The sequence below is a fragment of the Paralichthys olivaceus genome, chromosome 18 (genome assembly GCF_024713975.1).
Source record: "Paralichthys olivaceus isolate ysfri-2021 chromosome 18, ASM2471397v2, whole genome shotgun sequence".
NCBI lineage: Eukaryota > Metazoa > Chordata > Actinopteri > Pleuronectiformes > Paralichthyidae > Paralichthys > Paralichthys olivaceus.
The window spans coordinates 3,919,686-3,936,897 of record NC_091110.1 but is presented as its reverse complement, the minus strand read 5'-3'; the positions used below and the strand labels follow the sequence as shown (position 1 = coordinate 3,936,897).

General features: G+C 40.1%; 1 protein-coding gene and 1 long non-coding RNA gene across 2 annotated transcripts in view; one reads left to right on the top strand and one right to left on the bottom strand.

The window, feature by feature from the left end:
- Positions 1–17,212, top strand: part of zswim6 (zinc finger, SWIM-type containing 6) — a 41,555-nt gene that overhangs the window by 1,235 nt on the left and 23,108 nt on the right. The window lies entirely within an intron of this gene.
- LOC138405406 (uncharacterized) lies at positions 8,262–8,838 on the bottom strand. Its single transcript, XR_011239155.1, has 3 exons — positions 8,698–8,838; positions 8,478–8,528; positions 8,262–8,391 (listed from the first exon to the last, which is right to left on the bottom strand). It is a non-coding gene; the product is annotated as an uncharacterized lncRNA (long non-coding RNA).

The following is a 17,212-nucleotide window of genomic DNA, read 5'->3' as shown; positions in this document are numbered from 1 at the left end:
CTGAGAAACCGTCCGAGAGAGAAGAGACGTACACACATCTCTGTCTGCTGCTGCTTTACAGGCGACAATGTGAAACACAGTCAGCGTGTGACACAAAAGTCCCAAAGGTTTTTTTTGAGGAAGCTGTTATAGCATTAGAAAGCACCTAAAACGAATGTGTCTGCACTCCCCTACATTCATTTAAATGAGCTTTCAAGACTTAACATTTGCATTTGGATGTGGTTTTGTATTTAATGTCCCAATTCCTCCCTGGTCTGCTCACCCGATTGCATCCAGAATCCACAATAACACACCGTATGAACTCTGAAAAATCAGTGTGAACATGATTACATAAAGCTATTGAGTAATAAGGGAAGTGCCCAGCGTTGGGTTGGGTCTCAACTGACACACATTCGTTTTGAATGAGTTGTTCTGTGTGGCACGATCGAGATGCTGTTGAATGATAATTGTATGGGCACATTGTGTGGAGTCTGAGCTGCAGCCAGAAGCTAATAAATGTGAACTGCTGAAATGGGGAGAAGTCAAATATGCAGTCTCACATTATTGTTGTAATATATTTAGACCAAGTGCAGCTCCAGTATGTTATTAGTGGAATGTTTTTTTTTTAGTCCAGAATAACAGTTACAGGACTGAATGAACTCTGAGGCTAAAACGAGAGCAGACCATCAGAGTTGACGTGGTTCCAACCCCTCTGATAGCAGGCGTGGATGAACAGGAACAGACACTTGTGTGCTGAGTTGACAGTTCAACTTTTACAGCAACAACATGAATCAGTGACTCAGCGACATTTGATTCAATGTCATTTAGTTGCACCCCCCTTTCTCCATCCCCTATTTTTCTGTGCTTTAGCAGAGCACAGCCCTCTTTGAGATTTTAATCACTCGGCACACATATCAAATACCCAGCATTCCTATTGTGAATTTGGCACTTTGTTCCTATTTTCATGTTCATTTGTGTCTTTCAAGCTTCCTGTTGCCTCCAAAAGGAAGGCAAACAAAAGCATCTTTTCACTCCCTTGTTAAGTAGAGGAGATTTGGAAGGAGGAAGCGTATTGAGCTCGACGGTTCTTTTAAATGGGCCACGATTCACACCAGTCTGCAGCCAGTTGGTTCAGGGTTTTTGTGTGTGTATCTATAATTGAAAAGAAAAAGACGACAGAGTGTGCTTGGCAGCGAGGGAAGCAGATGTGGTGTTGAATTGAAGAGATAGCTCACTTTAATGCAGACGGGCTTGAGTTCGCGGCCTTTATCAGTGCGTGGTCAGCCGGGAGTCTTTCAGCGTGTTGCAGTCTGTCACCTGTGAGTTCAGCGGGCCCGGAACACCTTCTCACAGAGGACTGTAATCCCATTACTCTGCATGGTTAATTTGAATGGTAATGCAATCTGAGCACATGAGTTTCTGCATGACCCGCCCCTCTTTCCAACCACTTTTAAATGCAGGAGGTTCATGTGGGCTTTGTGTACTCACTGAAGGGCCACAGGGAATACACACACACACACACACACACACACACACACACACACACACACACACACACACACACACACACACACACAAACCTCTGTCCTGCCAAAGTGAGAGGCCTTTAATATATTCCCACATATTGGGAAATGTTTCTGTTGGGAAGAAACTGAATCTGGGTTGTTATTCCACAGAATGAGGGGGGTGGGCATGCTTACAAAGAGGAATAACAGTAGTACACACACACACACACATACACACACACACAAACACACACACAGGGAGGGTTTCTTGGCTGATTGCACTCCAGCCTGGAATTTGCTGGAAAAATAGAGCCAAGAAGTGATAAATAAAAGATGTAATCTCCCCATGTGTGGGCTGTACCAGAGCAGGGAGGTTTTCTCGCTGCAGACCTTGAGGAAATGAATTGGCACACATTTGCTGTGTGGACTGTCCACAGCAAACCCTCGCTGTTAATCAGCGCAAAGATAAAGGAAGCTATTTTTTCCTTTGCAAGAGAAAATACTGCAGCTTCTTGAGTTCAGACTCGAGGGCTTCTTCAATCCCCTGGTTGGAACCAGTGTCATAGTTCGTGGTGATGTAATTGAGACATGAGCTTAATAAAGCTTTTCCACTGACACCAAACTATAACAAAAGTGTTTATTTGTTGCAGAGATTTGTCCAATATTTGTCTTTCAGGTGATTTCCTTTACACCAAAAAGTCCAATGATGAAATGTTTCCAGCTTTTTAAATGCAAGAATAAGCTTCTTTTCTTTGTCTTGATACTAAAGTTAAAATTTTGGGTTAAAAAGCAAAAAAAATATTGCCAAAACCTTCAATTTTCCTTCACAACTGGACATGAATGGTTTAATTGGCTTTAACTTTTAATTGAAAGTGAGAAGTCTAAGTCAAGGACCTTACACATCAAATTTCACTGAATAATTAATAAAGTGAGGTTACATTATTCTGTTTTTTATTTTCTATATGCAATCAAATCCTGTCGCTGTGGCAGTCAAATATTCATAGCTCATAAAAGGCAGGGTGGAGAAAAACGTTTGAACTTAAGGGTGCAATTAATTCAGGTTCAAAAAGAGAATGCGTGAGTAAGAAAAAAGAGTTTTACAGCCTCCAAACCAAACTAGATCTTTACCAAACAAAGCTCAGACACCTTATTGAAACTGATTCAACATCATCCATATCATTTTGAGAACCTCAGAGGAAGACCAGTCACTTCGCTGTGAGATTCATGCAGAGCAGCAGCTTTCATCTAATTCAGTTTGCACTTGAGGGTCATAAAACAGAAAACTGTTTGCAGAAACTGGTGCTAAGATTCCTTGATGTCAGGGAACAGATAAACAGAGCACATTATAACTGGCTTTATATCATAATCAGAGCTTAGCAGCTTTTAACCACCACAACACTATATCTGAGGTACAAGGATAAGTTCCTCTAAATACTTTTATCACAAAATTTCCTCCACTGATGTGTTGAATATAGAGACCGCTGTCATTTGATCTGTCTCTAAGATTTAATTTATCATTTGTTTGTCACTCAGGACAGCTTTCAATAGCTACATACTATTCCTTTCTCCCAATGATGAGTCCAGAACCTGCCACATCATTAATAAAATAATTTATATCAAAGAAAAATGGCATATCCTCAAAATGAATCATTGTTTAATATGACCTGTTGTCCTGGACAGGATTCTAGTGTTGTGCTCACCATTAGAGGCCTTACTATTTATATTTCTGATAATTTGTTTTTACTGTGGCACTAGAAGGGTTAAGAACCACTTTCAGATCGCAGAAAGAGTTTGTCTCTCAGTCCTCGATGACGGAAGCCCATCTCCATCTATGCACGATGATGTTGACGTGTAGGTTTCAGCTGAAGTATAGGCTTCGGCGACTCGTTGAAGTATAGGCTGCAGTGTTTATGTGTGCACTGAGCATGGTTATTTCAGTAGGAGAAGCTGCATGCGTTCAGACAAAACAACTTCATAACAGGGGGGGAAATATGTAAAGTAATGTACACCATTACATTTACCTAAGCGATGAAATACATGGTTTCTATATGCGGTGGGAAACAAATGCTGTAATTTGTTTGCTACCCGAGCTACTCGGTTATTAGGTCACATTTTACCTGCCATGAGGTCAAGTTGAAGCTTTCTCACACTTAATCTGACGCTTCATCTGTTCTTCCACCTGCTGTATCAGGTGAAGAGTCACTAGAATATCAATGCTGCTAATATGCAGTGTTTGTTGTCAATGAAACTGGAATCCTCCCTCCCCCCATTCCCTTTATGAACAGCAGGGAAAGCACCTCAAGAGATGAAAGATGGTTGCTCCACTCATTTGTTAGTGGATCAATCGTTTGGTTGAAAAATGTCAAGATTATCTTCAAACGTCTTTATTTAGTCCAAGATGTTCAGTTTATAATAATAGAACGATCAGTATTAACATTTAGAACCATAACGGAGGCTGTAGCAAAGAATTTTTTTATTATCAAAATAGTTGCAGGCTGAGCTCTAATAAAAAAACACAATACAGCTTTTTTTTTACAATGACCTAAGAACATTAATTTTCGCATGGGGCTCATAATGGGAGTTTTTTTTTTATTATAGATGAATCTGGTAATTATTCTCTATTCACTGAAATTTCAATCTGTGAAAAATGTTATAAACAACCTGCGCCCTTATAATTAGTTATTTCATCCAACAAACAGACCAGAACTCAAATATATTTTCTGCTTGCAATCATTAAAAAGACAAGGGCAGCAAATTCTAAGGTGAAACTGGAGAATAGTTGGTCATTTTTTATGTAAACAATTACTGAGATGATTGAGCCATCATCAATATAGGCTAAAAAATTGACTGAGGAGTTCCAGCGCTGAATTTATTTTCTGTATCTAAAGTGCACATCTTAAAGAGGCTCAATTTGTGCTTCAAAATACTTCAAAAAATACTTTTTTCTCAGAGTCATAACTAAGAAATCTGACATATTAGACATATTTATAGATTAACAGTGATTTACACTTGCAGAAGACAATACTATCTCTACTGTCCACCATGAAACATTGATAAATCAGCAAAGATCAGTGAAAAACCTGCCAGAAGGTTCCAATTTGCTGAATGTAAACAAATATGGGGAAAATGGTTAGATTGAATGTGTATGTGTGTGTGTGTGTGTGTGTACCCTGCCCCTGAAATGATTTTAACTAAGTTAACATCAATATAACAATCTTTTTGTTCACTTTAGTGCAGAATTTGAGACCCTGTGTTCAGGTCTGTCACTGGCCTGTTGCTTCACAGAGAGAGGGCTGATAGGGAGTGGTAGTCTGCAGCACGTCCACCAAGATCTAATGTATCTGTAGTTTTCCCCACGTCCCGTCATGTGATATTCAAGAAGTGCCCCACTCCGTCTCTGTGGTAAGATGTGAGGTTGGGTTTGCCGGGAGCGTTGCATAGTTTCACCACACAGTGAAATCTCACCAGGTCTCTCTGGTGCACTTCTGTCATCGCTGGAATGAGACCAACTAGAGTCCAGGCAAAACTTCACCTGTTCTGCTCCGTTAAAGGACGTTCTGGCTCACTGATCATCCAATGAGGTGCGGCGTCCAAACACAAGTTAACTCCCTCTGCAGTCAGCATTACGACCTCCTGGTTTTCAGTGGGAAGAAATACAAAACCCTTAAAGTATTAATGCAGTAATCTAAACTCTGAGTCCTCCTTTGAAAATCTTAAGTGAGGAGTACACAAGTGTGAGGCAAAGTGGGCTTAAAGTATCAAAAGTAAAACTACTCCTCTCGTAGTAAAAGGTCCTATGTTGTTATAGTTGACAGATAATACTGATGTATCAGTGTGTAACTATAATTTTACTGCTGCTAGGTGAAGGCAGTATAAACTACTTCATACACAGTTCACTCTTTCCGTCCACTGGGTCCCAACCAAGGAGTGGTGTCCTCCCAAAGGGTCACCAGATAAATCTGAGGGCTCACGAGATGATTAACACGAGAGTAAGGATGAGAAAACAAGGTTCTGATGCACAAATGTATATTTTTGGTGAAGCTGCTCACTACTCAGAACAAGGAGCCTCAAGGCACAAAGTTAAGCAAATACTGGTTTAAGATTTGACTGTGCTTTTTTTAGTTTATTATGTAAAATTCTGATCTGAAAAGTAAATCCTGCTGACAGATAAATGAAGTAAATAATATATATTTACATCTGAACTGTAGAAGAGGAGCAGTATTAACTAGCATAAAATAGAAATGTGGATTTGTTGCTATAGTTTCAGCTCTTGACATAACAGTAAAAAACAAACTCAGGTGGTGTTTTGAGTCAGGGAAATGATTTGCAAAGTACAGTTTTCTGTTCTGTGTCACACTTTTCATACTAAAACCTCATCCACAGAAGAAATTCTTCTTTGATACACTGCTGATTGTTTTATCTTGGCTGGTCGGAGTCATTCGGTTCAGAATCACTCAGGTTATTTATATGATATCGTCTCACAGAACATTTAATTGTTAACTATATTGAGAATCTTTTCATCAGTGGAGTCATTTTTAAAGTTTAAATGCAGGACACTGTCTGGTTTCAGCTTTCTAGATATAAGGACATGCTACTTGTCATTGGTTTTCTTTAGATTTAACAGTTTGGACAGTTTTTAACTAACCTGTGCTCTAGAAAATTTGATGTTTTTCTTTTTACTATTTTGTGTTAATATGTGGATAAAAAGATGATCAATTAATTGCCAAAAAAACCTGGAAGATTAATTCATAATGAAATAGTTAGTTGCATCCCTATTTCTAGAGCTGAAACAACTTATCTCATATTAATTTATAAAGATGATCAATAATACTTATTATAATAGAACTTTATTATCTTAGTCCAACATCACAATTCTGTGAGAAACAAGCTTTAAGATCCTCCGTGTTCTGATGTTATAAACATATCAAAGCACTAGTTTGTGCTCACAAACACGCACACACACATTGACGCTTACATGCAGCCTCGGGCGTCTTGTATACACTGATTTTACTGCCGGCTAGCCCTCTCATCTGCAATTTTATGAAGAATCAATGAATTGGCAGGAGGAATGCAGGAATGCTGCAGACACTGTGCTCAGGCTTTTAGGTTGTTGATCAGCATTAATGGCGTATGCATAGCACCTCAATATGCTTCTGCTCTGCAAGATCGATTTTTATTGGAGCAACATCGGGCGATTGCTTTGATGCAAATGCCTGCATGAGGCCCGCCCCTGGCTAACCCTGCCACTTTGAAGTACGATTTTACACTACATTGAGCATACTTGAATCAAATTAAGAGTGAAGAAAGAGATGGTAACAGCGGCACTAGTTGTATATGTCCTTCAGCTGAATCAGTTTTCCTGTTGTTGTTGCTGGTTGAACTCTTGGAGTTCTTCCCAGGTATTTTCCAGGTCAACGACAGACACCACAATGAATTTGGATGATTTCCCTTTTTCATTTCTGCATTTCGAAACGTTTTTAGGGGACTATTTTCAGTGATAGATTAATCCACATTTGGTTCTATTTGAGGTGGCGACATGTGTGGCATTGAGTGAAAATAAATGGTGTTTGGGTTCTTAAACAAGCAAACTGATTGATAATTGATAGCCTCCTTTATTTTTCATGAAAAAATGCCAAAATGTTTCAAGACCTTTTGTCTGTCTTATAAATGTGTTTTGCTCTCAATCTGAATGAGTTATTTTAGGCCCTTAGAAGTTAAATCGGACGTTTTTAAACTATTTTTCAACATTTTCAACAGTCAGCACATAAAATCGCTAATCAAAGTAATTGTTAGTTGCAGCCCTGATGAAGGGAAATGTCTCCCAGTGCCACTGTTACACTTGTTTGTACAATGGAGCTCTGTGGTACTGAGGAAGAAGACCTATAGGCTTTGCAACACACAGCCTGTGTTAGTCGGATATATCCAGCGTTGGATTTGTTGACGGTAACAAACAACCACCAATGACCAAGTGTGTCGGACTGTAGTTAGTCCCCCACCACACCTGCTCCCATAGGGTTTCCATCTTTTCACATCCATCCACGTCTCCCATATCTGTATTCCTCTGCTGCGTCCTTCATCATTAACCTTCATCTGGAGGGAGAGGAGAGGTGGCGGGGCAGAGAGGTGGATGGAGGAGGGGAGGGACTAGTTTACCTCCGCCTACCTGTAATCGACTCGATAAATCCTGTTTTGTTCTCGTTGGCACATAGCTTGTCCAACACCTCCACCTGTCCATCTAATGTTGTTGATGGCGTGGACAACTATTGTTTTCATCTATGATTAATCTGCAAATTTTTCTTGATTAATAATTTGTCAAATAATCTTGACACATTCAGAGAATCAAGTGATAGTTTGTCATTTTTTGAAGGTAGATGCAGAACATTTCCTGGACTAACCTCCTGCTGAAAGGTGTTGCTTCTTTTCTTTGTCTTATCTTATTTAAAACTAAATATCTCTATATACTATTTTTTCGCCTACTTTATGAAGTTTTGTAGACAAACAAATTTGTAGACTAATCAGTTCACTGTAGAATATAATTGGCAATTTAACTGATAATGGAAATTATATTGAGTTGATGGTATATTCATGTTCACCTTCACATAAGACAAAGAAAAGCAACATATTCCCACAGCTGAGAAGCTGGAGCTGAGGGACTATATGAAAACGTGACTAATAATTTTTAACATAGCCGCTGATTATTTGGCTGATGAACAACTGATTGATTAATCCACTTATTCTCTCAATACAAGACAGACCTTTGCCTCTCAGGGTTTGTAAGAACAGTCCCTTTTCTTGGAGTTTTAAAAAGCTGAACCGTCTCAGCAAGTCAAAGCCTGCCCCTGTCCTCGCCTTGTCGGGAAATCTGGGCCTCATAGGGTGGTCTCTGAAGAGGAGCGCCCTCGGACCTCTGCAAACAGAGTACTTTAGTGATCAGGTGAAGTGCTGCGAGCATTTCATAAGCATTTCATCATGTAACATATTAGGGCTACTCACGATTATCTGAGGTCATCATCTCCCAATGTCCTGTTCTTGATGAAAAATAAGCTGTGGGCACAGAGAAAGAGAGGGAACGAAAATAAAGGTGTTTGCTGAAGGGCCTGTGCTGAGTGTTGCAGCCTGAGAGAGAAGCACAAGCTTTTGTCTATGTGCAGCAGACGGCTCACCGCTCCCAGCCACGGTGTTTAATCAGAAGCTGCTTATGAGCAATGCTCACCTTTTAATGGGAACTTAAAGGTGCCATCCATCAGAGGCTGTTACCTTATAGCTCACTGCCAGACCATGTTTAATGAAGACTGATGGTCCTCTGCTCTCTCCTCCTCAGACAGCAGAAACACATACATCATAGCGGTTAAAGAAATGCACTGTATTTGGAGAACCGTCTTAAGCTGCTAACAGCACATAACCAGCATGTTGACTTGTGTCAACGCTTGTAGCGCAAATGTCAGTCAACTGTCCCACAGAGGCCTGAAGCACAGAGCATTCAACGAGGGCTTTAGATACAGTATGTTTCCCTCCTGCATGTGAACCTGCTCTGGAAGATACCGTTTCTGTATGTCTGGTCTTTTTCAGCACAGGAAGCTAAATAATGATATATGTTCAGTCATCTAATTTAATTAGATTCAGTCATTTAATCACCACATAATCATTCTTGCTTCTGCTATTGCCCAATGCCTGTCCCTAGAGGTGCCTTCAACTAGACAAAGAACATATTTACAGACGTTCAGCTGTTGATAGTTAACTTAGCCAAATTCACAAACAGACCCACTGACTGTGAACACATGTAGATTTCCTCATCAGCCTTGTCACAGGACATGTAACTATTAATATTCATTCAGCTCTTTACTCAGCGATCTCCTCTCTGGTTTGGCTGTATTATTTTCCTTCTTCGCATGCTTCACCTTCTGAAGTGGCATCTGTCTCTGCATCGGCGAGCACATAATCTTGTTCTCCTGGTCCAGCTGTAGCTCCAGGCCTTTTCCCGAACCTCCAGCAGAGCTCCCTGACTCATATGATATGTTGCTGCTTTTGGGCGAGTGCCTTGAAGTTTCAACGGGCACAGCATGTTAAAGTTTAGACAAGTAAAACCAGGTTTCAAGACACGTCCCGAAACTGTTTGATCACGGATCCATTTTCTAAACACTTCCAGGCAAACTGTTTCACAACTCTGTCGCCACATGCAAATTCCTTCATTTCCTCATGACTTCATGGTCTCGTTGGTGATTGTTGATAGAGCTGTACAAATAAGTGCTTGATTTTCTTCGCCACCTCACTATTTATGTTCAAGCAAAAATGACAAACATCACAGCTTTCTAGCGTCTCCCTTATGAGGAGTTACTGCTTCTCTTTATCTTCTGTGACGGTAAACTTAACCTTGGCTTTTGTACATTGTGATGGATTTTATCGTGTTATTTTAGACCTCCATCATAAAGACGGGGGACTTGCAATAGACAATAAAACAATAAAAAACATTGTTAGACTGGAAGCAGCAGAGGCCAAGATAGCCTGACCTTTAGTACAAGTCAAAGCTAAAACATGCTAAATCCTAGATATCCCACACTGCAACACCACAATATCTTTCATGTAGATGAAAAGAAGGAAGAGTAGAGACTATGACTAAAACTAATCATGATTGTCATCATGGATTTATCTGCTTTAATTTATTGGTAACACATAAGAAATGAATCAATATGACAATTTTACAAAGGCCACATCACATTTCAAATTTTGCCCAATTAACAGTTCAAAATACACTTAAATGTTTATGATGCTAAAAAGAGCAAAAACACAAATTCTCTCTTTTTTAGAAGCTGGAACAAGTCATTGCATCGCTACTCAACATAAACAACACAGCACAGGACCCTCCTGGATAATGTAACAATCATTTAGCCTTATGTCATGACCCTCATCTCTAGGTACTGCATAATACATGTGCTTCAGCTGCTGTTACTTATGACAAGAGTCAGAGTGAGTTAAAATATGCTTTGTCTCTGCAGTTGTGATTTAGCTTCATCTGAGGCTGATCCAAAATCCTGGTGAATTCATTCACTTTTCATTTTTAAAATCAGTCTTCTCCACACTGTCTCTCGATTAAGAGTGGTAGTTTATATGGCCTTATGTCAACAAACCTGACCTTTATCACCTTTATCAGAAAACCAGATATTTTCCTTTCTACTGTGTAACAGTACAGTGGTGTAACGTTGTCTATGTGGCTCCCTCCAGAGCCACCCACTATTTCACATGTGGAGTCAAACTTTCCATGACGAGTAAAGCGACATTTTCTTTATGAGTAAAATTGGCAGAGTGTCTCTTACCAATAAAGAAAATAACTAGGAGATGATTTGATAATGAAGATGATAATAACCATGTGCTATTCTGCTCAATTATCAGTTTCTGTCAAAGAACCAGTTGCTCTACAAAGCACACACACACACACACCTCAGCTTTGACACAAGCTCTCACAAGCCCGGCAAACTCATCAGGGATGTTTCTGCACATGCCTGGCATGCGCCTACACGTTGAGTCATTGTTTTCATCTGTTGAACATGAGGAATATCGGTAGGCGATGTAACTGAGAACTGTATAGACTGGGCTGTAGTGCATTTTAAAGCAGGGAGTGGAGGCGAACGCAGGAAGGATGATCAGAGGTGTGCATGTTGGGGAATTTAGAAAGGGGGGGAGTAGAAAACGCTGAGAACGGAGGGGAATTTAAGGCCTGCATTGAAAATAAAGGTTTTAGTTTGGCAGAATATATTGTTATATTCTAAATACTGATGCATTAGCAGCTTGATGTGGAGCTAATTTTACCTAAAGTGCTTTGCATACAATTTTGTAGTTGTCCAGGGAGTGATGGGCATTAAGAAACATGTTACAGTAATTTGATTACTTTTTTCATTATGGAGTCATGTAAGGGATTACAATTTGTAAAGTATCCCAGTAACTAGTCCGCTACTTGTACATAAGAACAAAAGATTCAACATGTGGATGTTGAGGATTTGCACCTTTTTCGGAGCAGAGAACAAATTAATTTAACAAGTACTGTAATGTGGTGGAAAGTAACGAGTAATTGATTCTAGTTACTTGCCCAACATTCTTCCCGACCTAAGAGTCAAGCCCCACAAGAAATCTGATAGGATGTGAGATGATTAATGGGGAAGGAACACTTTAAGGCTTTTCTCTCATCTTTTCTTTATTGTGAAATATTGGATCATTTATTCACATTGGACTTCAAAGTGTTATTTAAACCATCTGTGAAGTTTAGAGGGGAAAAGTGTCTTTGGTGGAAGTGCTAACACATTAAGGGGTCACAAGCCAAAAAGGCTGGGAGCCAATGGTTGTATATTTAACAATCCATTGTGTTTTATGAGTCTAAGCTCATAATATATTTTTAAATTTCAAGTCCTATGTGTGTGTGTGATCTATCAACATACACAGGGCTTTTCTTTGTCTCTGTGTGACTGAGAGTAGCCGTTTAACTGTCAGTGTTTCGTCATAGCGTCGTGCCTAGAGAGGAAAGAATACTTTCCTACAGCGTCACCGAGGAGGAGGGGCCCCTCGCTGTCCAAACAGGATGCAGGTCGCACCTTATCGTGGCTGTGCATCAAACCAGATCTACACACCCTCAGTCTGCTTTCTATTTAGGCTAAACAGACAATACAGCTTGCTCAACATTTCTGGGGAAGGAATGGCTCTGGTTAGACAGCAGGTCGGACTGGACTGGAAAATAAACAATACTACTCCTTAATCGTTCTGTACGTTCTTTGTCAGGACACAAGGTTACTTTGGTTCCTGTTATCTGTCTGTTGCTGTCCAAACCAACCACCTCTTTACCTCTCTGCGTCTCATCGACCAGCTGGGGGTGCCTTCCTGTTCAGCTGTGATGCGGTTCATCACGTCGCCATGACTTAGTGCCTCACACACGCACAAGTTACAATCATGGATAGACTCAGATGTACAGATATTAATCCTCCTCCGTCACACAAGAGGTGAATGAAAATAATATTTGTTCGTTCTGGAAAGAAGTATTGAAAACATTTAGGAACCATGTCCTCATGAGTCTCTCTTTATCACATCTCTGGCGTGACTCTTGTATTTATGTGTATGCAAATATAATGTGTGACTAATGACATGGAAATACACTTACTGGCAAAGGCTGATCCACTCCAATCTGTTAGGTCTTATATAGTGTTACTGCTGGGAAGCCATTTGCTATTTTTGCTGAAATGTTTGTGTTTTAGACTGATAACACCCCCCAAGAGATCTGAATTAATCTATTTGCGTTTTAGGAGATTATTGTCCTTACTTTGACCAAACTATTAACTGGTTAATCAGGACAATGCACATGGTGGTTATGTTAGTGTCACCTGCATATAAATCAAAGGTCCTCCATTGGAGTAGCAGATGACACAGTGTTAATATGAGCTCAATCTGTAGGACTAAGTGTATTAAATTGCCGCAGTGAGACTGTGGAGGAGTTCAAGCTGTATTCTCTGGAGAAAGTGGACCAGTGGAGGGAAATGGTGACATTTAAGGGGAAAAAATGCAGAAAACAGCTGGAGCTGCACCGCCACACTCCCACAGGAGATGAAGGAACCTTCAGGTTGCTCCGAGTTCCAACTTCAGTCACTCACGGACACAACGCATTTGTTCCCACAGTGAGCTTCTCCCATCGGCCTTTTGTTGGCCGGCTTCACCGATGTGCTGCCTGTTCCCACATCTGGTTATTTTGGTCATTATTTCAGCTGATGTGATCAAAGATAGGAAGTAAATAATTAAGAGGACTGATTTTAACTTTATCTTTATTTCCTTTCTTATTCAGACCAACTTCAGCAACATATCATTTTCAATTCATCACCACGTTGTCGCCTTTTCAGTAGAACATTTTGGGAAATTCCGCTTTCTTGCTGAGGTGAGACAAGACAAGAAAATTGAAGCTGGAACAATGAGATAGTAAGGATAGAGACCAGCTGTTTCAAGTCTGGAAGCTAATTTATCTGGCTAGTGGTTGTAGCTTAATCATAATAATTGATTTGCCATATTCCCCAGTAATTCCAAATGTGGATTTACAATTAACCATCAATATGTTTTCCTATCTACATTAAATCATTATTACATTTTGTTTTATGTATGGACTCAATAAATACATTTAGTTTAATATTAGACATTTTTTTAATATTGAGCTTTATAGGTGTGGATTGTTTGTTTGTTTTGTCATCCTCGAATAGCTGTTTTACTCTGTTTCCAGTTGTTATGCTAAGCTAAGCTATCTACCTCTACAGTTTCATATTTACTGTACAACCCTGTGAGTGGTGTCGTTCCCATCCTTTCTCTGTGGTAAACACCTTGAACTATTCCTTTATTGAAGATGCTGAATATTCACCAACACAGCTCACATCTTGAAAAAGTTTTAATAACCTACAGCAGAGCAAACATGTAAGCAAACACTTAAAAACTTTTATTTGATTTTTATTTGTCTTTATGGGATTCCTGGGCTCATTAGCTGCAGCGGTGCAGCTCAGTCAGGATGTCTATGGAGACTCACTGTGGTGTATCTCAGGAGTGGGAATAAATGCATTTGGAGAGGAGAGGCATTGGCTGGCCTGCTGATGGTCCTCAGAGGCTAAACAAATGACTTTCACTGAGCACGTCGGGAACAGACAGCACTCAAACAAATGCTCTTAAATGGGAGGAAAGACGAGGGGGGGAAAATCCTCTTCGGTCCCTTTAGAAGCTTGTTGGCAAACCTCCGTTGGCCGTTATTAGTCTCAGCAAAGGCACAATGACGTAAAAATGTTGCGAGATTGCACGTGTTCGTCTCTCTATGTTCCTCCACGGCCGAGCCGGTTTGATCAGGGAGCTGCATGTAAAGTCTTGTCGTTAGTTTCCTCATTTATTCTAAACTCTGGAGCTCAATTTGAAATCAAATTTTCTCCTTTATCGACATGCACCGTACGCTGTGCATAGATGACTGTACCCTGCAATTCTGTTATGGAGGAACAGCTCTGAATCTGTACCTAAGGAGAAGAACAACATTGAAAAATAACCTGCATTTAAAATGTAAGGATTATCAGCAAAATGCTCTTGGAGCATTTAAGTAAAAAAATACTTAAAAAATTTCCCCTGACTGACGCATAACTTGTAATCCAGTAAAGTTAAGTTAATGCTGATGCGTCATCGTGTGAGCAGCATGTACGTTTACAGTTTATCACAGTTAAGTGCGGTGCTAGAGGCTGGGACTCTCCTCCACAGGAAACCTGGGGCTACAACGAAAAATGTGTCACATGTATGCAAAGTAAAATACGCAAGTGCTGTAACCACTATATTAAAATATCTTCACATTATTTCATTTGCCCGTAAAATGGCAGAAAAATAAAATTCCTGAGCCCAATTTCTATATTTTTCTATTATCTATCAACCTTCTGTCTAAAATGTAAACAGAGAAGATTATTCACAATTATTGAAGTGATGAATCTGTACCCTCTGAAGTGAATTTGCCCTTCAGGATGGAGGACATACAGAGCAGCCAGATGAGGTCAATGTGACTTTGTAATAGTTCGTCATCAAATTGACTGTTGCCTTTGTGTTGTGAAAAAACTTTGATTTGCTGATGATGTTTTACTATGTTTCCGGTGTTGACCACACACTGCAGGAGCTAGGCTGCTGGTTCTCCCCTCTATTACTTTGCTCGGCAGAAGAAGACATAGTCAGATTCTGTGCTGCTTCAGTCTTGTATGCATTCATTAATTGTAATCATTAATAACATTTATTTAACATCTGACCTCACAAAAATACCATTCTAACGCATTTTATACACTGTACCACACATCTTCTCTGGCACTTTGTAGACACTGTCAGTTTAAAGTGCTTGTCACTTTATCTCTACCGACATAAAACAGTCCATATTGAATTAATTACTATGCAAAATATCATATCAGTCATCTTGGTAATCATATTAGCAAGTTTTCTTTTAGGGCAACAACAAATCCCAAACATTTGCCAGTTCCTGCTTATTTAGTGGGGTGTCTGCTGCCTTCTCTTTTTTTTATTAAATGTCATGTTGGTTTTCAATGTTTGGTTTTGGTCTGTTCAGTTAGACAGAGTAAACAAGCTGAATGTGTGTTGTCAGCCTTTCAAATTTCCAGATGTGACGATATGATGCTTCTCTTTGTCATACGTGATGGTAAACTGAATATCTTTGGCTAGATATTTAAAAACTTTCTTTAGGGCATTTTACAGCCCAGCCAAAACGATCAAATAACCAAAACACATTTGGAATTAGAATTCACTGCTAACACTAACTCAGAAATGTAAAGCACAACTGCCTCATGTAACACCTGCCGTCATAGTGCTCACATTATATAAGTTGCAAGCAGCAGCGAGTGCAGGATCTCTGAGTGCTTTGATAGTTGTTTTTGTAATCGATTCATGTGCTGCTGCTGTCTGCTCTGATAGAAACCACTGAGAGGTTTCTACCGGAGTGCTCGCTTTTAAAAGCCTCGTCTTTCTCTCTCTCTCTCTCTCCTCTCACTGGCAGATTGAGTCATTCTCATAGAAGTGCAGAGACCTGTTTCGTCCCGGTGCTGACTACAGGCCAGACAGGCCTGCACTGGAGCCTGAATGGCAGCAATTAAAAGACGCTGTAAAACAGTGGCTTCGCCAGTGCTGAAGACGTTGTTTTCTTATCTGAGTGACGAGACCGTTCACAATTTCTCATGCGTTGTAAAGGCGGCCCCTTGTTTTTCTGACAGAGCTGAGGAATTTCTGTCCACTTGGTCAGAGAGGACTCCTTCCTCCTTGTAGTATTTCAGTGCAGTTTGTTATTTCTAGAGTTTGGTTTCAAAATCAGGACAGTGGGTAGGAAGAAGAAGCAGTCAAACCTCTTAACTATGTAAAAAGAAATGATATAAGCTGCAGTTCTGAGGTGAAGAATTGAAATCTGCTGCAGTTCTGAAGTGAATTGAAATTTGCATTCGACAATTTGAAAATAAATTAAATAGAATCAGTTGTAAGACATTAAAAAAGAGTAAACACCCTAAAAGCCGGTTTGATAAAAAGTTTACAGAATAGGAGGAGGTCCTCAATTAGCTTGGTCATACTGTAAGGAGCTTAAGGGACACAGATTGACCCAGCTAACTCAAATCCTCATTGACCTCATTCTGTGCTTGCATTGAGGTGCATCCTCCAGCTCACAGGACATCCCCCCTCCCCCTTGACACATTACCACATGAGCGCTGCCCCTCGAACCCATCTGACCCTTCGCTAAGCCCTGTAGCCCCCACAGCTTTTACAGTGATAACAGTGGTAGGTTTACCGCGCAGAATCTGCTGCCATGTTTGAACATGATTCATGATTGGCTAGGACCGCAGCAACCGTTTTAAATAAGTGGTATCAGTTCCAATAATGGCCAGAAATATTTCATTCAAGTCAGTTTTGACTCTTTTGATGCCAGAATCACATAAATGAGTAGCAGTAAATACTCCATCATAAAGTTCTATTTAAATGCACTGGGAGGCTCATCTGAAACCAGTCATTAAGGACAGATGGTAATCAGTGCACAGTGACTATTGATTGGTTGTTTACTTCACCTTCCTACAGCCCCAGAGGTGCCCCTGCATCTCCACGGGTGAGAGATTAGGTTCCCCATTGTCATCATAAGCACACACACACACACACACACACACTAACACACACACACTAACACACACCTTGGTTGAGGGGCTCTCACTTCCGCC